The sequence below is a fragment of the Dermacentor andersoni genome, chromosome 5 (genome assembly GCF_023375885.2).
Source record: "Dermacentor andersoni chromosome 5, qqDerAnde1_hic_scaffold, whole genome shotgun sequence".
In the NCBI taxonomy this organism is placed as follows: Eukaryota; Metazoa; Arthropoda; class Arachnida; order Ixodida; family Ixodidae; genus Dermacentor; species Dermacentor andersoni.
This window is the reverse complement of record NC_092818.1, coordinates 31,392,617-31,416,290: the sequence shown is the minus strand read 5'-3', so window position 1 is coordinate 31,416,290 and position 23,674 is coordinate 31,392,617. Positions and strand designations below refer to the sequence as shown.

Sequence of the window (23,674 nt, the reverse complement as noted above, 5' to 3'; positions counted from 1 at the left end):
ACAATAAACAGAAAAAAAAGGAGAGCAAACAGAACACAGAGTTTCCGAGAGAGCAGTAACAACTAATGGCAGGTCTTCTGCTTTTAAAGTTAGACTATTACCAATAATTTATTATTACGCGTTTTCGAATAATAATATTACTTAGTGATTATGAGTTTCTTTTTGCTTTTGATTGCTTCACTGCAGCGATTGTTATCTTTGAATGCACTGCAGTAGGTGCTGAACATGGTCAGGTTTAATACCATTGCTGGCAACAAGGGTGAAGCTTCAGGCTCTCATTCTTTTAGTAAAAACGCAAAGGCCAAACGCAAACCGATCCAAAAAGTGTCAGTAAATTTTTCAATATCTAGATTGTTGCGCTATCTATGAGCAACTTTCTGTACTGCATTTGATAAGACAAAAGGCAAAAATTAGCATGGCTGTGCGCTGTTCTTGCTACAAGTCGGCGCAAAATATCTGTTTCTAAATAGTTTGTAGTTTATTTAGACTATGGCATTTCTGCGGCATGCTGTAATGATAAATTTCGCAACTGTCTCTTGTTCTGACATGGTTACTTTGTGCGGTTTGCCTCGTAATTCACACTGCTCTCACTGCTGCGTCGGTTCATGTTTGACTGCCTGTCGTTTGCAAGTGCCAGGGGTACCGTGTGTGTAAACTTGCTTGCGATGCCACGCTGCCTTGTTAGTGTGCCCCACCTTGGTACGGCAAGGACATATATCCTTGCGGATGGCAACCTCAACGCGCTCAAAGAAGCAATTTGCGCGTGCCCGGTTCTCGGCGGCAAAGTCGACCTGACGTCGAGCTCGTTTCAGGCAAGTGCACGTGTTCCCTTGTTTGATTCTAACTGCACCTGCTAATGTAGCGTTATGTGGAAGTACTGACGATTATGATGAGGGAGGCTCGTCGCGACATGTTTGAATCCGAGTAGTGTTTACATCGCTAAAAGAAGTGTATCGCTTAGCAATGAACTGAAAGTATAATACTCGTTCGCGCTACATAATTCTCGCACGGGCGCGGTATCGCTGCAAAACTCGCGGTGCGCCTTTTTCGTTGCGGGGTGCTTTTTTCGTCGCGACGGTAGATCGCATTTTTCAGCGAAGCCGCGTATCGCCAAACTCGTTATGTGCATTATTGCGACGGCGACCAGCAGTGAGCATTGTTGTCCATGTCTCTTATGTCGCCGCTTAGTTTTCGTCTCTCCCAAAATTTGCCTTGTCGCCTGGAGGTGCTGCTTATACGCAGTGCGACTAGTCAGTCAGGCGCCCTCAAACCGTACACGCTTGCCCTTTGCCATACAGCTGCTCCCCTTGCTCAGTCATAGCGCGCGCGCGCGCGCGCGCGTGCAGCCTGTCATCGTCACCGCACCACTGTCCGCCATATACATAGAGTTACTTTTGCAGTGGCTGTCAAGCATAGCAGAAAAAGAAATAGCACTGTGCATGTCAGCAACTAAAGGCTAAAACATTTCGTGTGAGCTACATGTTAGCGCGCTCAAAGGTGTGACGCGTGTCATATCCCGTGTACGAGCGCCTCAGTTACTGTGCCGATTCGTTTTAAGTGCTTTGTGGAGGATCGCTCGCCAAGCAAATGCTTATTAGTGCATTTCGCTAATATAAAAGCAAATCCAGGGGCACATTACTAGACTGTTTTCTAACCCGAAAACAACAGTCCACTGTTGCAGATTTACAGTGGTTTGCTGCACATGAAGCAATGGAGGCAGTTTACAGCCTTGTCGTGCATAGACATTTCTCAGGTCTCTGCACGATATAAAAACCAGTTGTGCTTTACTGCTTTCAGATACTGGACAAGACGTTCGATAAAAATGTGGATCTCTCTCGTGAGGACACTATCTCAGACTTATCGAAAATTTTACTGCGCCCACAAGTGGACAGTGAGCAGCAGTGTGCGTCAACATCGACTGAGGTATTTGTATTTGGTAGTCGCGTGTTCTGCAAATTGACAGCTTAGTTAAGAATTCATGTGTCGGCTATTTATTTTAACAGTGGAGCTGTTAAAGCCGAGCGTTTCACATGCGAACGAAAAACTAGCCTAGCGTTGCCGATTCCGCTAAACTGCGCTTAATCCAGTTGGAGCTTGGTTATGCAGTTGGTTCATTTGTAAACCCAGGTAAGGTAGGGGTAATTGTTTCAATCATAATTAAGCAATTTATAATCGATAGTCAAACAATACTCAATCGATACCTAATCGATTACCGATCAATAAATTTTGGAGAAACTTCCTGTAGTTCGCCGGTAAGCATGGCAATGCATAGTGTAGGCCAATCGATATCCAAACGATACCTAATCGATAATGGATCAATAATCCGTAAATTTCAGAAAAAGTGCTTGGTAGTACCCCGGTAAGCATGGCAATGCATCGTATAGGCCAATCGATAGCCACTCAATACCCAATTGATACCTAATCGATAATTGTTAGCTAGGTTCCCATCAGCTCCACTGTCTCTTTAGCATTGCGCCTCCAGGGCAAGTTGCAAACTATGCTATTTTTTTTTCTTGCAGCACATTGCGGGGAGCAGTATGGTGGCCAGTGGCAGCGAAGATCATGAAAATGGCCTTGGAATTTCCTTCGATCTGTAAGTGTGTTTGAGTGTCACATTATAATTTTAGGTAGTCTCACAGGGTCGCAGAATAATATTGTTTTTGCCCGTAATCATGTTTTAAAGAGAGATTTATTTAATGGAAAGGCAGAGAAGTTGGCCTAATACATGTCTGTAGCCTAGTACTTTACTTTACTAGCCTAGTACTATGCCTAGTAAAGATTGTTAAGAAAACCAAGGCACCTTATCAAAAGATGGTTGAACACGAAGCTTTCTCCCATCTGAATTTAAGTCCAAAGCCAAACATCACGTAACGCAACCAAGAAATGCTGAGCCACCCGATGCAATGCATATGTGATTTGATTGCTTGTTTACGATTGTAATCACTGGCGTTTGGCTGTGTTCACCTGGTTGTGAACCTTGGGATCAGCGCTGCCATGACGTCTAGCTTCTGTTTCAATGCGCATGCTCGATTGGATCAGAACGGCGGCGCCAATGTTAAGCTCACTGGTATGTTCGCGGCTCCCACGTTTATATTGTCCGCAGTGGCAAAGAAAGTTGCTGCGCCTGAAATTCTGCACATCATACGCGCTGCAGTTGTGGCAGTAAATTTTGTGAATTCGCATCATACTGAACTTTGTTGCAGATGTGAGTGCATCACTGAGATTCTGTTCAGACTTAACTCCTCTTTCCTCATAATAACTACGACGGGCTTTCTCGGAGTGAGAATGTTTATTAAGGTCGAAGTACCATAAGTATTCCAAAACACAACACGCTTTGTATATCCTTGGTTAGTATTGTTGCAGTTAGAGTCGAGGCGCAGTTGATTGTAACTTTCCCAAGCAAAAGCACGAGAACGTTCATTGCTGTCCTTATACTCATATCAGTGCCTCCTAATTCCAGTGCTGTACTAGGTCTGGAACCTTAACAATAAAATTAGTGCGGGGCTTGGTTGGCACTGATATCATGGTATTTAGCATAATCTTAAGCAATAGAAGCGCTAACATTAATTTTTTTCTGTGTGTACCTGTAGCTGACGTAGGGCACTGATATTTTTGTTACTGTAGCAATGTGTTGAAAACTGAGCTCTGAATGGCAGCTTTCTTGTAGGCCTTCACGCTCAGAGGATGATGGGCACACTTTTGTGCTGCCAAGCCTTGGCAATCTTCATGACTGTATTAGCACTGGTAGCCCGATTTCGGCCGCAGCGTTCCGAAAAATTGTGGACGTGCTGTTCACAGAAATGAAGAAGATTACACTGTAAGTAAATTACCCCTTAATTTTGATGGCTGTGGGGTTAGAAATGCCTGCTGAAGTTCAAGGTCAGTCGGTACGAAATTTCGCAATATTCTTGCTACCACACTTATTGTGTAAAAATGTGACCGCCAGGTTTTCTGAATTTCTCGCGATTCTTTGGGAGAATGAGTAAAACAAAACGTTAATAATTGAAATTCGTGTACTTCGAAAAGCCACATAATTAATAAAATTGCCATTATCCCATAATTAGTAAAGGAAATTCGCTGGCTAATTGAGCTGGAAGCACGCACTGTTCTGCACAAGTTCGAAGATGTACGCTGCAAAAACCTGCCGATTTGGAACTTTTGTGTGGTCAGAAAGGCTTTGAATTTATGTTTCATTTATAAATTCATTTATTCTGCATACCTTGCAACTACAAAAATTTACTTGTTCTCCTCAAAGGCATTTGCAAAATTATTCAGTTTCTCAGTGTGTTAGGGGCAAAGCCATAATCTCGCTAAATGTGGACAACAGCAATCTTAATATTGCGAGTATTTTGCAGGTTCCCAACTCGTAATTTCTATTCAAGGGTGACCTCACTTTTGCTTGAGAAATACCCGCAGCTGAAGGACGTAGTAGGAAGTGGAGCTGTGAGTAAATTGTTATATTACTGGGGACCGCCAATTGTGGGGATTATAGGCAGTGTGATTCTGGGCACATCCATTATCGTACAAATCCTTGAGTATGCAAATTGATTGAAGCTGGCACAGATAACAATATTCCCATACACTGCAAATGTAATAACTGCAGACAGAAGCTTCACCAGACATGCATTTTCATATTAAGGGAAAATGCCTATGGAAACCTATGAAGCTTTCATTACCTACACGATGGGAGAGACTTGTGTCAGCACGCCTTCGATCACGCTCGTAAAGAAACTGCTTTACCTGAAATCCTAAGTTCTTTTCTCTAAGAAATTGTGTGTGACCTTTTTGTTTTTTGGGTTGCCTTTAATCTTTCCGTTCTTTCTTGACAGAACTTATTGGACATGTTAATAAAACCACTTTGAAATGGTAGTAGTCAGCATGGTTCTTTCTCATTTGTGTTTGCACTGCTTTGCCTTTTCCCTGTTTCTTTATGCGTACTAAAAATTTCATTTGACGCTTTCCTTTAGTATAAGCGACCTCTGAATTGGAGCACAATATTATTTTATTGTTCATGCAACTCTCAGGACTCCTGGAAGGTAGCCTTGCGCTACAGATTCAAGAATCAGCGAAGGGTTCTTCCGTGCGATGGTCGCGTGGGCGAGAACCGTGCGAAGTTTGGGTCACGCAGGAAGGGCAGTGAAGAAACAGCCACGGTGGAGCTCCAGTGGCACAAAGTGCAAAAGATGGTGAGGGGCATTCCGTAGTCAAATACAATATTTTGATTTGTTTATCTAGGATGATGTGTAGCAAGCTAATGGCGAGCGTAATATTTTCATTTGCTAATGCTTTCAAATGTTTCAATTGTTTCACTGAATAGAAGCGCTCCAAATTTAATTCTGTCTATTTAGTGCTCTCTGTTCTTTTGAGGTGGCATTAAGTATTTTGGATGCGTGATTGAATTTATGCTGGCGAAATATTTATCGAATTAATCTAGCTAGGCAAAACTAAAAACCATAAATCAGAAAGACCAATGGCAACATAATGCAAGTGGACAGTTGAAACGCCTTTGGGGTACTAACAGAGTTGTTTGGTACTCAACCACAGTCCTTTGTGGGTTTGTTCCCTGTCTAGTAGGTGGGAACAAGGCCATATGTTAATCCATACAATTAGCTATGTAGTTGTGTGTTGGTGTAAATGTATCGCATGAAAAGGATAGTGAATGGGGTCATTAGCTTTTGACCATACCTCTTGAACATTACTGTAATGTTTCCTTGCATACAGCAGGTGTATTTATGCCGAAAGGACTTCTTGGGCAAGTTGGTGCTTAGATTTCCTAGGTATACTTTGTGGCGCAAAATACATTTCTTGAAAAGGGACAGAAGAAAAAGAGACAGTGAAGCACCAAACTACCAACTGTTTAATGACAGCCTGAACAAACGTTTAGAAGAAAGTACATTTGTAATGACGACAGACTGAACTACATTGTGTGTGTACATAGTGCTTATGCGTGTGCAGTGCTTATGTGTGAAAAATACTAGAGAACTGTGTTGAAGGTATAACCTATGAACTTAGCGAAAGCAAGACTTTCCCTGTTTTTTTTTTAACTTTTTGTACTAAGTGAGAAGGGGTAGCGATCGCCAAGACATAGTGACAACTCCTCGATTCATTTCTATTTCAATAGAAGATTAAACAATGAGCACCATAAATTGGTTTTCTTTTCTGTGTAACTAGAAATTTTCAGTTTCAAGTACAGCTTCAGAAAAAAGTTGCCATTTCTATTTTGTAAGGTCAGAGTGCTCACTTGGATTGTTTACATCTGTCTCCTGCCCAAACTACAATGTAAATTCTGTGCTTGTAGATACCATGGTAAAAATAACTGCTATGTATTTGCTGGGTTTTTGTTGTAGTGCACTTTGTACACATCTTTTTTTTTTTTTGCAGTTGCAGTGACTTTGCAAGACTAACTAAGATTGACCCTTCACCTTGTATTGCAAAATGGATCAACAAAATTGTGAAAACGGCAGAAATGAAACGCATCCCTTGCGAAGCAAGTGTAATGGTATCACTTGAACAGGCCCGTGAGATGTCACCGGAGAGGCTGCGAACACGACGTGAGTGCGGTTACAAAGGCTTAATCGGCAGCTTTTAGACCTACACTCCGCGACAAATTATTTTTGCAAGATCTCATCTTATAGGCATAGCATTACAGTACATCTGTGTTTAACGATTTTGTTCTTTGAAGACAGTTCTTGGTTTTCAACTCATATGTGGTCTTAAACTGAAATTCTTTAATGGTACGTTGTTTGATGGGTAGAATGGAAATAAACTGGTATAGTGTTGCACAGTTGCATGCCTAGATCAAGAATATTCTGGGCCATGGTAGGCACTATAGAGTATTGGAACACCCATGGGGAAGGTCTTCAAGGTGCAGTGGACATAAATAAGGGTATGTTGCCCTAGCACCAGTGTTCAGTTGCTTTTAGGGACAGAAAATCACGGCGCGAATAGTTTGCAAAACCAACCTTTGTCACAGATTTAGGGATTTTAGGAAGATACTAAAGAAGTGCATTAAAGCGTTTGCTATAAACCTTTCGCTTTGCAGACATCCTAACAGTTGCAGCACTTCGGATACTGTCTTTCAATGTCAAGGAAGTTAATGGTCTGTCATCTTTGTTTGTGCGAGAGGAGGTAAGTTTCTTGCGAGTTTGTTCTGGTACAATGTATGATTAGTACCCATGAGTTTTGCTTAAAACTAGTCAGCAATGCACGGTGCTTTACTGTGATAGTTCTACATCGAACACTGAAGCATAATATCAACAAATATCTGGGCCCATCCAAAAAGGAATAAGCAACTTTTAAATGGCCGACTTGAATTCCTGTAATGACAAGTTCTCATTCTGTGTAGTCAGGCCCACGTGATCTCTGATTTTTCAAGGACATAAGTGCAGCGCAATAACTGGTAAATAATTTTTTACAGCATGACAGGGTAAATAATAATGCTGCTTGGAAGTGCACCCGTGGATCTGTTCAGGATTCCTTGCATGGCTTGTATATACCACAATTCTAGGTAGAACCTCCTCGTGTGGTTAGCTTATGTGCCAATGACACTAATGTTTTTCACGAAATGTATACATATGTTAAGCGTTTATTAGTTATTCTCTTGTGTATTTGCTACCTAGCAACATATAGCACATTAATAAACATGGTAGATAAATACCACATACGGACAGTGGCTGTGATATTGTGTAGGCTGCTCCCCCAATTTTGGGAGCCAATAACATAAAAGCAATCCTAAGAATTATATTTCAAACAAAGTAGTAAAGGAATAAGTAAAGCAAGTACTCTAAAAGCATAAAGGTGTTCCCCAGGGAGCTGCCACCTACTCTACTTTGAATGCATGGTATGTTGCGTCTTCAGGCTGTATGCGCTTAACGTTACTGCCGTTTCGAATGTGAATGGACTGAAGATACTATTTCATTACAAAGGTGGGGATGACCAGGGCCCGAGCAAGCTTAACATTACTGGAATTTTGAATGCCAATGGGCTAAAGAGAGACTTCAGTTACAAGTGTGGGGATGAGCAGGGCCCGAGCAGCCGTGAAGTATTAGCAGCAAAGAACCTGGAATATGTCTTGCAACTAGGTACCAGAGAGAGAGAGAGGTTTATTTGAAGAAAGGCGGAGAGGTCGGCTTGAGCGTTAGTTTCCACTGGCCTGCTACTCTACACTGGGGAAGGGGGAGAGAAAAAGAGCGATGAATGATAAGATAAGAAGGTGCATATACCTGTATACATGTCCATCACGTTGAGGTCATACTAGAGTCGTGCTTCGAGTCCAATGGCTTGAAGGAAAGCTATAGTCACTCCAGTGACCACAGCTGTGCTGTTGGTGTCAGGTCAAGGACCGAATAGAATCTCTTAAGATACTGGTCTTTTAGTCACTCGTTGAATAGTAGGAACAAGGCTCTGCCGTTCTCGCACATACGCTGGGCATGAGCAAAATATTTGCCCAAGTGTTTCTGGCGGTTGGTAGTGATCACAGTTGGGACCAATGTCACTGCAGCTGATGATATGCGTATACCACCTCGTGATTGCAACACTAAGACGAATGCGGTGCATATTTTCTTACGAATGATTAATTAGACATTAGTATCCATTATCACCCAGTATTATTGGCCTACGAACGCTGAATAATTTATAATTTAATTTATTCTTAATGTTTCTGTTTTGATTTCATCCTAACAATGTCTGTGATGTGTAGTTGGTGTTTAGGTCACGTGAGACAGGGAAACAGCTGCAATATAACTGCTGATACATAATTTGGAGTGTATAGCTCTTAAAACACGTTTGATTGTTGTAGTGAATTGAAACTATATCGGTGATTATATTGTCGTTCTTTTTTCATGTCTCGCGTGACGTAGTCAACTGCACCTCATAACCATCATTGGATTGCTGAAATTGAAATATAAGAAAAGAAATTCAAATAAGAATTATTTGGCGGTTGTAGGGGAATACCATATGGCCAACTATTTATTATGTCTACCAAATCATTTAAAAGAAGAAGCATGCGACTAAAGTCTCTATAGTCCTTTAATATGGAACTGAAAATGCCACTTTCAAATATGGGCCAATCCCCTCCTTCCTAAATTGCAAGAAGTGCGGCCCATACCTTCATCTATATGCCAGATAGTTTCCAGTGTTGTCAACCGAAGTATTACCCACGCAATTTTCGCTTCTGCCTTGTAATGCACTCACTTTTTTGTGAAAGTGGAATCTTAAGATGGCATGCACAAAACAGCTGGCTAGAGAAGTGCGCTGTTTTAGTTTTCATCAATGTTTAAATTAAGTGTGAATTGGCCTCAGCGAATTCTGTGCAACATATTTATTATAAAATAAAGCTGCAATCTCAAGAAGTGGGGGCAATTCTGGGCGTGGTCCCAAAATTTTCGTCGGGCATAAGCCAAAATTGCATGCATAAATGTCAAACTTACCATTTGTATTGTTAGCAATGTTTGTATTGCGTTGAAATGATGTATAACCTGCAGAAAGCTTCATAAAGGGTGACTAAGTATGAAGAGGTGACAATGTACTATTCATGGTCTATTGGTGATGCAATATTTTTCTTGCCACTAAGGACCCGAGCGTTCCTGCAACCCTTTGCATCGTATTTTCTGGAGCAGACGTTGTAGAGGCTGACCTTCTCCACATCAAGGTGGACCGCGAGAAGTTGTTTGCGGGGTAAATGGGGAGGAGGGGCTGGCGGCTGTCTTATCTGCTTACTGGCTCTTCAATATCCAGTACAACCGCAAGCTGTTCAACACTCTTGTCGTGTTGGAGCGCCTTTTCCTCGGGCTCACATTGAGTGCCGCTAGAGTAGTGGCTACAAAGTTATTGAACAAAGTCACCAAAAGGGAGCCATGTTGAATGTGCTGTTGGCCGTCTTGGCCGTAACAATATTGAAGTGGTAACAAACTTTTGATAACAAAAAAAATTTAAGTCTGGCCAGCTTCCGCCGTTGAGCCAGTGGAGGCAAATCAAGTAACCGAAGCATTTCGGAAACAGAGCCAATGCGATAATACCGGGAAAGAATGAACCTTGCAGATTTTTTCTATATCTTAAAGCGATTTATTAATCCTGATTGAAACAGATCCCAAATGAAACTGGCATACTCTAACGTCGGTCTAATGTAAGTTAAATATGCAAGTACTTTGACGGGTGTGGTTTCTAGCTTTAATTTTCGGTGAAGGAAGTATAACTTTTTTTGCAGCTCCACAAATTCTGTTTACGTGTGACTTGCAACTTAAGTCTTTCGAAATTGTAAAACTTAGGTATTTTACTGTTTCGGCTTCAGTTAGAATCCTTGAGTTCATCTCATAATTACACTCAATAACATGCTTTGTTTTGTTTGTAACTCTGAGCAGGACTGATTTAGATTCGTTAATTTTCAGTTTACTTCTTATGGCCCAGAATTCTACAGCTTTAAGGGCTTGACTAAGTGACGCCTGGTCGTTTTGGTTATTGATTTCACGATACAATAAACAGTCGCCTGCAAATAACAGGATGGTTATGTCGTTATTTATGTGATGAGCAATATCATTTATTTAAACTAGAAAAAGAAGTCCTAGAACGGATCCCTGTGGAACGCCTGAGGTTATGTTTAATTGATGAGATTTGTTAACATTTAAATCAGCGTATTGTGTCCGATCTGTAAGATATGAGCGGATCCACATAACATAATGTATAATAATTTCCATCAGTTTTTTTTAATTAATTCGTTATGTACGACCAGATCGAAAGCCTTCGAGTAATCTAAAAATATAACGTCGACCTGCTTTCTATTGTTCAGTTGTATTGTTCTATTTCTATTGTTCATATGTATTTGTGTTGCATTAATTATTGATGTTCTTAATAAATTAACTTTGATACCAAAGCTATCCCGCACTCTCATATGTATAAAAGCACCTGTGCCACGCATGTCTCAAATTGGCAAAAGATCACCAGGTGCTGTGTGGTGTAGATTATTTGCCTTTGTTGCGAGGGAAATATATGACTGTTGCGGTTCAACAGTCGTATATTTCCTTGGAAAGGAATGGTTCACATGCATTGCTTTCCTGAATAAGTTTTCCATTTCGCATGGGATGCATATGTGCTGGTAGGGTCCTTGGATTGATGTTGTGCATTGTGGTCCAAAAATAGGTATAGCTATGGAACATTTATGCAATGTGTGACAAGTGGCGTCCATAGGTGGGAAAGATGCATATGTTTACACTATATATATATATATATATATATATATATATATATATATATATATATATATATATATATATATATACACTGTTTTGTCCAAATATCAGTTGCTAGCATGCGGCCTGCACGCGGCATTGTCTGTGGAGTAGAGTATTCTATGTCTGTGGACACATTTGCTGTCGTGCATCAATCCTCGGCTTTTGCTGCTTCAGTGAATCAATGTAGAGCACCCTTCCAGCACCCATTTCATAGGGTGTTATGGTAAAATAGCACCCTTTAATAAGGGTGCGACCACTACACCCTTTAAAATTTTATGCTGTGCACACTTCCTTAAGGGTGCTAGCCTCTGCACCCTTTCCTAGCACCCTTTTTTAAGCACCCAATAGGTGGCAAAGGGTGTTCGTCTGGGGAAAAGCTAATTTACACCCTTATGGGTGAGAAATTGTTTAGTGTGTTATAAGTTGCATTGACTTCACTCGCCTAGGTCCCAAAGTTGTGACCCACATCCTTTTATGCTCCTCACCAGTTATGCTTGATGGTGACTATATTCACACCCATTAAGGAACGTTATGCATGGTGTCACCGTTCAGGACACATTCTGTACAATAACAAGCTGCCGCACCTGCCTTTTTCTTGTGAATTTTGTGCAAACCACGCAGGTGCTTCCACAACGTATGTGGCCTAGCCGTATTTGCGCTCTGAAAGACCACCCAGTTGTGATCTTCTTCGGAGATGACTTACTGTTGCTCTCACAACTTCTCGACGTCATTGCATTATGGTGGCGCCGACATTCAGGACATGGTTGCCACTGACCTGCCGACTACTCAAGTTCAATCCCTCTGCCACGTTCTTGAAGGCCACGGATATAATTTTGATCTTGACATTAGGTCCTTGGGATAAACTTCTGCTGTGACCCATCGCACCATCGCATATATACTGGCGATAGACCCCATCCACCGACGATTCTGTCGTGTTCGCGCATGGAAACGTCTGGCAATCCAACACAAAGTCCAGAACATACTAGCTAAGGGCATTATCTCATCTTTGTTTCGACACTGGGATTCTTCCGTTGCACTCTTGATGGACGAAAGGTAGAGTGGGGCGCTTCTCTACAGGTTATCGCCAATTAAAAATTTTTTAACGGACGTGTACACTTTACCACACATTCATGACGCTCTACTTTGTCTGTTGGCTTCAACCTATTTTTGCTCGATAAACCTAAGATCTGGGTGCTGGCAGATCGCTATCAACGACATGCGCTAGATGAAAACCACCTTTTCCGCCCTTGACCATCTTTATGAGTTGAAGGTGATGCCCCTCAGTGCCTGTAATGATCCACCCACCTGCAAACAAATGAAATTCCTGTTTCATGGGTTTAAACAGAGGATAAACCTAGGCTACTTAGATAACATGATTTTTTTCTGACCTGCATTTTGCTTGCATATATAATGTCTATTAACAATTCTTTATGTGTTTAACATAGGCCACCTCGAGTTGAAGTCCACGAAGTGTCCCTTTAGTCGCTGCCAAAGCACCGTCCATGGCCACCTCATGGATGCGACGGGAGTAAGAGCGATCCGCGCGAAATTCTTTCTGTAACCACTCTTTCCGTCCTGAATGCCATCAAAGACGTTCGTACATTCGTAGGATTCGTAGTTTCGCCACTTTGTGAAAGTCTTTGTGACAATAGCACACCCTCTTACCGACCTTTAATGGAAGTTGTGTTTCAAGGTCCTCATAGCGCCAGCGCTTTTTCGCAGCTAACCGTTCTCGTCATAGGAACGTCAATACTAGCCCACTTTGATTTATCTGCTGCACCCAAAGTTTGGACTCATGCCAGTAACGGCTGCATAAGTGGAATCGTAAAACACCAGCCTGCTCACGACAGTGTTATAGCCTATGCTAGCCGGCTGCTGTCAGCCACTGATAGCAACTATTTCGTCATGGAACACGCGTTCCTCGTAATTGCGTGGGCATTTCGTGCGTGCCACTCATGCTTGTACGCATGCCGCTACTGAGTTATCAACCATCATCACGTGCTCCGATGGCTCTCACTTAAGCACCCGACAGGCCGAGTTGCTTGCTGGGCTTCATGCATGCAAGAGTAGGCGTACCCATTTATATGCAAGCCAGGTCACTTGCATGATGCAGACTACTTGTCGACCAACCCCGCGGTAGAGCTGGCCGGTAGTGATACACTTCCCTGCGGTTTCTCCACGTTGCCCTTGCGTTAATTCAGTGACGAGCAACACCGCGATGCAGAATTGGGAGACTTCATTGACCAACTGAAGTCTCTGCCTGGTGATGCCTCCCTCCGGGTATTACTCCTCAAGGATGGGACCTAACGCCGTCTTACTCATCACCCACAGATGGCCCTTACCTTTTCTTCGTCCTACTAACCCAACTACTTTCGACTATCATCTGTTAATGCTCCCATGGCAGTGCACTTGCGTGTTTAATGCTCATGCGACCGCGTGCGCCATCGCTTCTTTTCGCCTCGTCTCAACCGCTCCAGAAGTCCTTACGTCGCTGATTGTCAGGCCTGCCAACGCCAGGAAAATCCCTCTGCGCTGCTTACTAGGTATCTGTAGCCGATGAAATCCCGCCCGAACCTTCTTTCGAGTTGATTTAGACCTTCTTGCCCCGTTTTCTCTCGCTCCCTATGGAAAAAAAATGCGTTGCCATCACTACCAACTATACTACAACGTACGCAATCCCACGAGCACTTTCTACAAGTTCAGCTACTAACGTGTCAGACTTCCTCCTCTACAGCGTTAACTTCGTGCACGGTAGGTACTCAGTGCCACTCACTCACTGACCGAGGTCGCAACTGCTGGACAAAGACATTGACGACATCCTACGCATATGGTCAGCCAAACATATGTTTACATCAGACCACCCATATATCTCCCTATTCACTCAGTGTTTCAACCACACCATCAATGACATGCTCTCTTAGTGCGTTGCGGCCGACCACCCCGACTCGAACCTTATCCGATGTTTGCATGCAATTCACTCAGACACAACACCGCCTGCTTGTCGAAGTTCTATCTAGTGAAGGGCGGAGAACCCGCCCTACCACTGAATACCTTGCTGCCCTCCACTTCCATTTCCGCTGTGGTATATGCCCACAGAACAACTTCATACACTGACTACTCACAGTAGCTCGTCAGCGCTTATTTACATCGCCCCCAGGAAAATAAGAGACGCCTCTATGACTGCCGGCATCGAGACGCACACTTTTCTCCGGGTGCTCTGGTTCCTCTTAGGTCACACACCCACCTCTTGGGGCTTTCCTAAAAGCTGCTTTACATCAGTCTGTACCTCGTGATGCGATACGTGGCTGACATCACATGTGAAACCATCCCCTCCGGTTCATCAGCGTCGTCGTTAGCAGGAAGTTACACCATTTAATTAGAAAAACTCAAGCCCTACAAGACCCTTTGAACAACCTTTGCCTCTATGATGTACCGAAATGGTGGTAATATTGCTGGGGGTCATCATACCGGACTGCTACAGGTAAATCCCGCTTTAGGGTGTCTGCGTTGAAGAGGAAAGGAGGAAGCTGCACCGATGCTTATCGATCACCATTTTGATGACGCTTGCCTTGACGGTATAACTATGTCTTGGAAGCAGCTTGGTGCCGGTGCTTCACGCAACAATATGAAGCCAACATCCGTACCAAGTCGCAATCTCATACGATGCACAAGCTTGTAAGCATATGTGGTCCTATTCATATGCTGAAGGAACCACGTATAAAACACCTCCTTCACCTAGTGTTGTTATACAATAGATCAGACAATTTTATATTCGAAGGAAACGTCATCTACCGAAGACTCGTGCTTTCCACGAAAAGAACAAAAGAGTTTTCAGTTTTACGGCGAAGCCGTATATGGCTAGCCGATTCGTCCGTTCGTCCGTCTGTCGGTCGCCTGTATGCCGAAAACTCCTCCCGCGCAACCCCATGCGCATGCGCGACAAAAAAAAGAGAGAAAGAGAGGCGTACGATTTGCCAACACCACCTATATAGCACAAGGTTTCGCTACTAAATGGCAATACGGCCAGCTGCAGCACGCTACGGCTGGTCGTATTGCCATGGCGTTCTAGCGCAGGGCAAGATGTCCGCAAGTCTACATCCTTCTGCGGCTGAATAATGTGCCGGAGTAGTAACTGAGCAATAGAACATTGCGGGCCCCTTTCAGCGGTTGTACTGGTTTTCAACAGTTTCACTGGACATCAGTATTCGCAAAGACCGGATGGCGAGTCATTTTTTTAGTGAAAAGCGCACGCACATTTTTTTCAGGTCGCGAAGAAGTCACGGGTACGAAGCACGGCTTGGCATTCCAGCTCACCACTGCGCGCTCTTCTGCTTCCTCTTCGTTGTAATATCGTTGCTACTCGTCTAGGAGGGTCGCTGGCAGATTGATAATTTGCATATGGATAGTTCCTTCCCTGCCATTTTTCCTCTTCAGTGAGATATCTGGCCTCCCAACGAACACTTCTACAATATTGTTACGTCCAAACGCGTCAAAGGGACGCGGGGATCAAGAAGAGAGGGGAAGAGGAGAACGAAGACTGTGCAGCGGCCATTCCTGTTCTTCGTAGCCTGCCATTCCTGCTCTCGCACGCCTAAATAAACCCCTTTTCCCCGTGCTTGTAACAAATTGGTGGAGGTGCGGGGTACACCTCGTAACCACGGAGCCTACGCTGCTACAACTTCGCCGAAGCCGTCGACTTGCCGGACTTCCGCCACCCTCCCCTGCCATGCCTGAATACGCCTGCCAGATTCCCGAAGGATCTGACGCGGCTTCAAGGCCAACACCTGGTGTTCCGTGGCAATACTACCGGGTGCCACTCACTTTCGGAGGAAAAGCCGGAGAAGATGTCGACGAGTGGCTCACGAACTACCGCAGGGTGAGCCGGTCTAACGGTTGGAACTCGACCGCACAATTGTCCAATGTTGTGTTTTCCCTCACCGACACAGCGCTCGTCTGGTATGAGAATCACGAAGACACGCTCACTTCATGGGAGCTTTTCGTCGAGGAGCTCAGAGCGTGTTTCGGAGACTCTAGCGCAAAAAAGAAACGCGCTGAACAGACGCTTTCGCAAAGAGCTCAGATTCCCGGCGAGACCTGTACGACTTATATTGAAGAAGTGCTGAAACTGTGTAAGATAGTCAACTCTCAAATGTCTGAAGATGACAAGGTTGGACATTTGTTGAAAGGAATAGCCGAAGAAGTCTACAATTTTTTGATCGGCAAGGACAGCTTGGATTCCGTGTCTGACGTCATTCGCCACTGCAGGACCTTTGAGACGCTGAAGATGCGACGGATAATACCGAAGTTTGGTCGCCTGGCTAATGTCACGACGGTGGCAAGTGTAGACCCGAGCTCGTGTGTTGACCTTCCATCCACTATACGGCAGATCGTTCGCGAAGAGTTGCTCCATCAGGAAGAGATGTACCGTTGCACACCCGGCATCACTGGCGCATACTCACCACACGAGATTAGAAACACGGCCGTTTCGACATCATGGCAACCCACGGTGAACTCAGCGACCATCGAGTATAGGTCTACCCCACAAATGAGAGGGACCATGAGCTATCAAGGTCATGACTACGACCAACGCCCACGCCGCACGCACGCGTCCCAACGGCCGATGCCTAGCCATGATGAATGTCACCCACCTACTGTCTATGCAGTCGACAGCAACATGCGCGACTACATGGAAGAACATCGCAATTTGAGGCATCTGCCGGTGTGTTTCCAATGCGGTGTCGCGGGCCACATAGCGAGGTTTTGCAATCGTCGCCCAACAACGTGGAATGGTCGATCCGGATCTTCAACAAGGCCCACACCTCCTACGAGGACAACTCAACAGCCGTACACCACCTCTTGGTCAGCTGGCGTCCCTTCTGGCAACGATTACTGGCAGAGAAGCTTCCGGAGCCGCTCGCCGGCATCTGACAGGAGTTTGACGCCACCACCGACTTCTCGTGCACCGCGTTTACGTCAATCTCCATCGCCAGTGCGCCGCTCCGCCTCGCCTTCACAACCGGAAAACTAGCTAGCGCGGCCGATGGGGGTGAGGTCGCTCGACACGTGCTATCGACAGAAATGCCCCCTGCAGTTGCTATGATTAAGAACAAAGTGCATGTGCTTGTTGATGGTGTTCCTACAATGGCTTTAGTGGATACCGGAGCAACTGTATCCGTAATGAGTCTCGGTTTTAAAGGTCGGTTGGGGCGTAAAGTTGTATTTCGGTGGGACCAGGCTGCAACGTTTTGTGGAGTAAGCGGCGAGTCGTTGCGCCCTGTTTGTGTGTGCACTGCTGACGTATCCTTGGCTGGTGGAGTTTTCGCGACGGAGTTTGTAGTTATTCCCCGATCGACACACGAAGTGATTTTGGGCATCGACTTTTTGCGACAGTGTGGTGCAACCGTCGATTGTCGCACGGGGGAAGTTTGCGTCGATGGCCATGTTTCGTCCGGGCTCTTAGAGGAGACTTGCAGTCAAGGTGAACTTTGTGTATCTGCAGATACTGTTGTGCCTGCGTCCACCTCTGTGTGCGTGCCGGTTTTGTGTCGCGGTGAAGTTCCAGACAGTTTCGATGCCTCCGTAGAGCCAATGCATCTAAATAAATTGTATGAAAAAGAACATTTTTGTCCCTCATTGTGTGGTATCCATCGGCAACGGGCGTGCTGGCTTGTGGACGGCCAACTGCTCGGCAGAACCCGTCCTGCTTCCAGACGGCTTGAAACTCGCCTACTTTACAGAATACACGTCTTCGTCCGTAGCCGTACTAACAGATCCGCCGTGTGAACCTGCTGACCTTCGCCACGTCTCCGACAAAAAGCTTCTGTCTATGATAAACAAGTCACTCAGCACAAGGGAGCGCCATACCTTGGTGGATACGCTTTCTAAGCATCTGTCAGTGTTTGACTTTGCGCAGCCGGACAAAGCGTTCTCGATTCCCGAGTCACGAACCCGCCATACTATCGATACAGGATCTGCGCGCCCGATCAGGCAAAAGCCTTATCGCGTGTCGCCTAACGAGCGGAAGATAATCGGGGAACAAGTGAGTGACATGATGAAAAATGGAATAATACAAGAGTCCTCGAGTCCTTGGGCAGCTCCGGTCATACTTGTCAGAAAGAAAGACGGTAACTGGAGATTCTGCGTCGATTATCGAAGATTAAACGCCGTGACTAAGAAAGATGTCTACCCCCTGCCCCGGATTGATGATGCAATTGATTGCCTGCATTCGGCCTCTTATTTTTCTTCAGTGGACCTGCGCTCAGGATATTGGCAAATCCCGATACACCCGGCAGCCAAGGAGAAAACAGCCTTCATAACCCCGGATGGATTATTCGAATTCAATGTGATGCCATTTGGGTTGTGCAACGCTCCAGCAACCTTTGAAAGGTTCATGGACACCATTCTGCGTGGGTTAAAGTGGAACATCTGTATGTGCTATCTTGACGACGTTGTAATATTCGGGCGCACATTCAATGAGCACAATACGCGCCTGGATATTGTCCTCGACTGCATCAAAAACGCTGGCCTGGTTCTGAACTCCAAGAAATGTAACTTTGGTGACCGTCAAACCCTTGTGCTGGGTCATCTTCTTGACAAAGACGGTATCCGGCCTGATCCCCTCAAGACGGCAGCTGTCGAGGCATTCAGTGCGCCGCAGTCAGTGAAACAACTTCGTAGTTTTCTGGGTCTTTGCTCTTACTTTCGCCGATTTATTCCTGGTTTTGCTGACGTCGCTTATCCTCTGACAAATCTGCTACATAAAGACGCACGGTTTGAGTGGACACCCGAGTGCGATTCTGCATTTCGTCAGCTGAAGTTCCTGTTAACCTCCCGACCTATCCTTCGCCACTTCAATCCTACTGCGCCGACAGAAATCCACACAGATGCTAGTGGCGTTGGTCTGGGTGCCGTATTGGTACAGCGCTATGACGACCGTCAGCACGTGATTGCTTATGCAAGCCGCTCATTAAGCAAACCTGAACGGAATTACACGGTGACAGAGCAAGAATGCCTCGCTGTAATCTTTGCGGTTCAGCGATTTCGCTCGTACTTGTACGGACGCCCATTCCAAGTCGTCACAGACCACCATTCCCTGTGCTGGCTCGTGAACCTTCGCGACCCTTGTGGTCGCCTTGCGCGCTGGGCTTTGAGGTTGCAGGAATATAACTTCACTGTTTCCTACAAGAGTGGCCGAAAACACGCTGACGCAGACTGCCTTTCCCGTATGCCGCTTGCCACGACGGACTGCGACGCAGACGATTTTGATCATCTCGTCGCTTCTGTGACACCCGCTTTTCCGGATATCGATGCGTTCAAAGCAGAACAACAGACAGACACTAAATTGGAGCCACTCTTTACTTCTGCCCATTCAAGTGCAACAAGCAGCTACTGTGTACGTGACGGGCTCCTGTACAAAAGGAACTACTCAAGCACGGGTGCACGCTTCCTTCTAGTGGTGCCGGAGCGTCTCCGGCCAGCAATCCTTCAGGCTATGCACGATGACCCTACCTCCGGTCACTTAGGCACTGTGCGCACACTTTATCGCATTCAAGAACGCTTTTACTGGCCCCGGATGCGACATTCAGTTGAGTTTTATGTCGCCAGCTGCATACAATGCCAACGTCGGAAACGCCCAACCACTGCCCCATCTGGTCTCCTTCAACCTGTGCCGCCTTCCAGCTCACCCTTTCGGCAAGTTGGAATTGATCTGCTAGGCCCTTTTCCAAAGTCATCTAAGGGGAACCGCTGGATAATTGTCTGCGCCGACTATTTCACACGCTATTGCGAGACGGCGGCTATACCATCAGCAACTGCTACCGAAGTGTCGCTTTTCTTACTTCACGCTATTGTTCTACGACATGGACCACCTGGTGTTATCATAAGTGACCGGGGACGTCAATTCACGGCGGATATCGTGGAAGAGCTTGTGCGTTTATGTAACTCGCACCTCCGACACTCGACGCCATATCATCCGCAAACGAACGGCCTCACTGAGCGCACTAATCGAACAATCACCAATATGCTTTCCATGTATGTTGCGTCCGATCACAAGAATTGGGATGAAGTTCTACCGTTTATTACTTACGCCTACAACACCGCCAAGCACGAGACAACCGGCTACAGCCCCTTCTTCCTTCTATATGCTCGGCCGCCCCGGTATACGCTCGACACTGTCCTCCCTTTCTACCACCACGACAATCCTACGGTCGCCGATACGCTATGCCTCGCTGAAGAGGCTCGGCGACTTGCGCATCTTCGGACTTTGGCATCACAAGAAAACTCCAAAGCCCGCTACGACGCACGACATCGGCCTGTTACATATCACCCTGGTGATCTAGTTTGGCTTTGGACTCCCACAAGGAAGCGCGGTTTGTGTCAAAAGCTGCTGGCAAACTACGATGGACCGTACGTTGTCATCGACAAAGTCAGCGAAGTGAACTATACTCTCGCGCGCCTCACGAACACTGGTAGACGTTCTGCTAGGACACAAGTCGCGCATGTCGCACGGTTGAAATCATGCACGCCACGACAAGCTAGTTGACTCGCCCAGGGGGCTTTGTCTGCGAGGGGAGGTATGTTACGTCCAAACGCGTCAAAGGGACGCGGGGATCAAGAAGAGAGGGGAAGAGGAGAACGAAGACTGTGCAGCGGCCATTCCTGTTCTTCGTAGCCTGCCATTCCTGCTCTCGCACGCCTAAATAAACCCCTTTTCCCCGTGCTTGTAACAATATCATAATTCAGAGAGTGAATTCGTAATACCTCGTACACGTCGCCCGATGCCGTCCCGAATGCACAGCTGGTCTAGCCCCACCACTTCGTTCTGAAGAGTGTACGCAGCAGGAGTAGGTATATCCATTCACCTACTATCTGCTATACCGCTATTCCGCGACAAAGAGACCGGGAACTCACCTCTGAGGCGAAGATAGTAATAAGAATGGTGCCTTCAAAGAAATAAAATTAAAGTAAAAGTTAAAGAAGGCAGTTAGAGGGCGAGTCATTTCGAGAACATCACTGCTTGGAATAGTGTAGCCAGGGCACGACGTCGACCTGCATCGGTGATGAGAACGTTCCCTCGACGTCACCGCTGCCGTTGCTGCTGACAACTAGCTTTCGAACTCCCAGACGTCGACCTCCGCTTTGCAGTAAGTCAAAACTCAGCTCATCAGGTGCTTCACCATACTTCCAGGTAATTGTGTGGATGTTTTCATACTGTGCCACCGAGAAAGTTACCTTGTCCTCGAGCTGATGTTGTGACTGGTGACGTCCTACACTCCGACGGTTCCTTTTCCTGATTCGCGGCATGGATTTGGAGGCGACACCCGTAGTCGTTGAGGTCGGGCCCTACAACAGCGACAAACGCGTAGCAAGATGAAAAGAGGTAATCATCTCCAACGAGAGGTGCACCTCGCACCACAATCTTTCCCCAGGCCTCTGCAGGAGTCACTACCTCCTGAGCAACATACGTCAAGGTAACCCGCGTGACAATGGTTCGTTCCGGAAAGTAGCCGAGGCCCACAATAAGGCGGAAGTCTGGGAGGGGGGGGGGGGAGCTTGACGGCACAGTGCCTTTCTGCAGGCCTCAGTCCTAGCTTCCAGCGTCCAGCCGCAGCCTGCACAACCACTCGGGCATTCGTCATCATAGTCTTCTATAGTACTATCCTCGAAGTCACGGATCACGGCGGAGTTTCCGTGCGTACAAATGTTCCAGGTCGTTTCTCTCTATCAACGTAATTAGAAAGATGAGTGACCATCGAACGCTTTAACAAGTGCTTCTTTTGTATGAGCAGCAACCTGATGTCGTTAGTATCCTGTGAACAAACTAGAAAGGGGTAAGTTCTTCACGCTATATATTAGATTTCTCATGAAACAAATACGATAGCAGTTTATGGCATAGTGCAAAGTGTCCGTGCTTATGGAAATGAGAAAAATTGGCGAATGCATGTAGAAAGTAATGAGTTTCGACCTCTGTATTAAAGATACCGTTGGTCTTGTACCTCTCCTGGTCTTGGCAGAGTAGCTTGGCTTTGGATGGGATGATATAGCTTTGAGAATGAGAAAGCTTGCATGTGCAGTTGATTTCCCCTTTCCCCTAGAAATTATTTGGCGTTATTAATTTCCAGTGGTACCAGATGGTGTAATTTAATTAGTTCTGTGCTATATAAGTCCTGATTACGTTAGATTCTAAAACCCGCATTAGCGTTTCTCCACCATTGCTTCGAAAGCATGCGATCAACGGTGGTCTTGTATTGGTGGGTAGCTGATGGGGTCTGACGCAGAGTTTCTCGGCTTGGCAGTAAGAAAGCTGTGTTTTTTGTCAACGGTAATATAAATTAAGAATACTTTAAACAAAATGCAATCAAGGCGAACAATTTGGAGCTCGGATAATTCAAGTAGGCTTGCCATGCGGTCTTTTTTTGTTCCAGTGATACGCGTGCGCGTGTGCTTCTATTTGTCGATTTGGTTTCATAAAATTGTATTTGGCAGAGAACGCAGCTGCCCTGAGGCTGCAATACTTCAAATTTGACTGCCACATGTCTGATAGAGACTGCGCAAATACTTACACAGGAACCTCTGCAGTATTTGCACTCCCTTCGCAAATGGAAAACTCGTTCAACTAACGTGAGAAGACGGACATGTTCGCGCCTGCTAAAGCTGCTGCGACAGAGGAAACGCTTTCAACTAAGAATACAAACTGCAGCCACTCATCGTAGGAGCTCTCAAGTTAGCATGCGCTGTCGCTGTTGGAATGCTATTGTCGAAGTGATGCTCGTGCTTTGCGTAGGAATAAATGCGAAGGGCACCGTGTCCTTAGCGTAGTGGCGCCTTATTAGAAGCTTTATGGCCAACAACGGTCGTACAAAGCAGCATGGCCTAGGCACCGAGTGATGAACAGAGATGACGGTGGTGCTATAATGTAACGATAGCATTTTTTAGCTCTTTCTGATGTTTTCCTCGCACTTGGTTGCGTTGCGATTAAGCACTGATACAACGGCGCTAATGGAAATGGCGGTAACTCAACCCAATTATGGTTGCCTGGAGATTTAGACGCAGCGGTGTAGCGCAAATAGAATGCAGCGCTCCTCCCGTCACGTCCTTCTCTTGTGGCTGCTGCAGGAGAGTGTTCCAGTGGCTGGAGTGGAGGATAGCTGTAACCTCCGATGCCGGTGCTCGCGCCGTAAGGGGCAATACCTAAAGGAGTAATCGGCTGTCGCTACTGATGTGCTAGGTAATGGCCCAATCCTCTACAGTATTACGAAGGGAAGAAATATACGCTGCCTAAATACTCTCTTTGCAACAAATGAACGGGTACAAGTGCACCATTCCTTTATTAAGCAAAAAGCTTTCCAGAGGCGTTCGACGCCGCGCTTACGTTGGAAGAACTCTTTAATGGTTGCTCCTCATATTTATTGCGATAAAATGTATGTATATAGACACTCCGGGCGCATTTA

General features: G+C 45.6%; 1 pseudogene; it reads left to right on the top strand.

Annotated features, from left to right (window-relative positions):
- Window positions 1-665: 665 nt before the first annotated feature.
- Window positions 666-9,861, top strand: LOC126530111 (uncharacterized; annotated as a pseudogene).
- The last annotated feature ends 13,813 nt before the right edge of the window (window positions 9,862-23,674 follow it).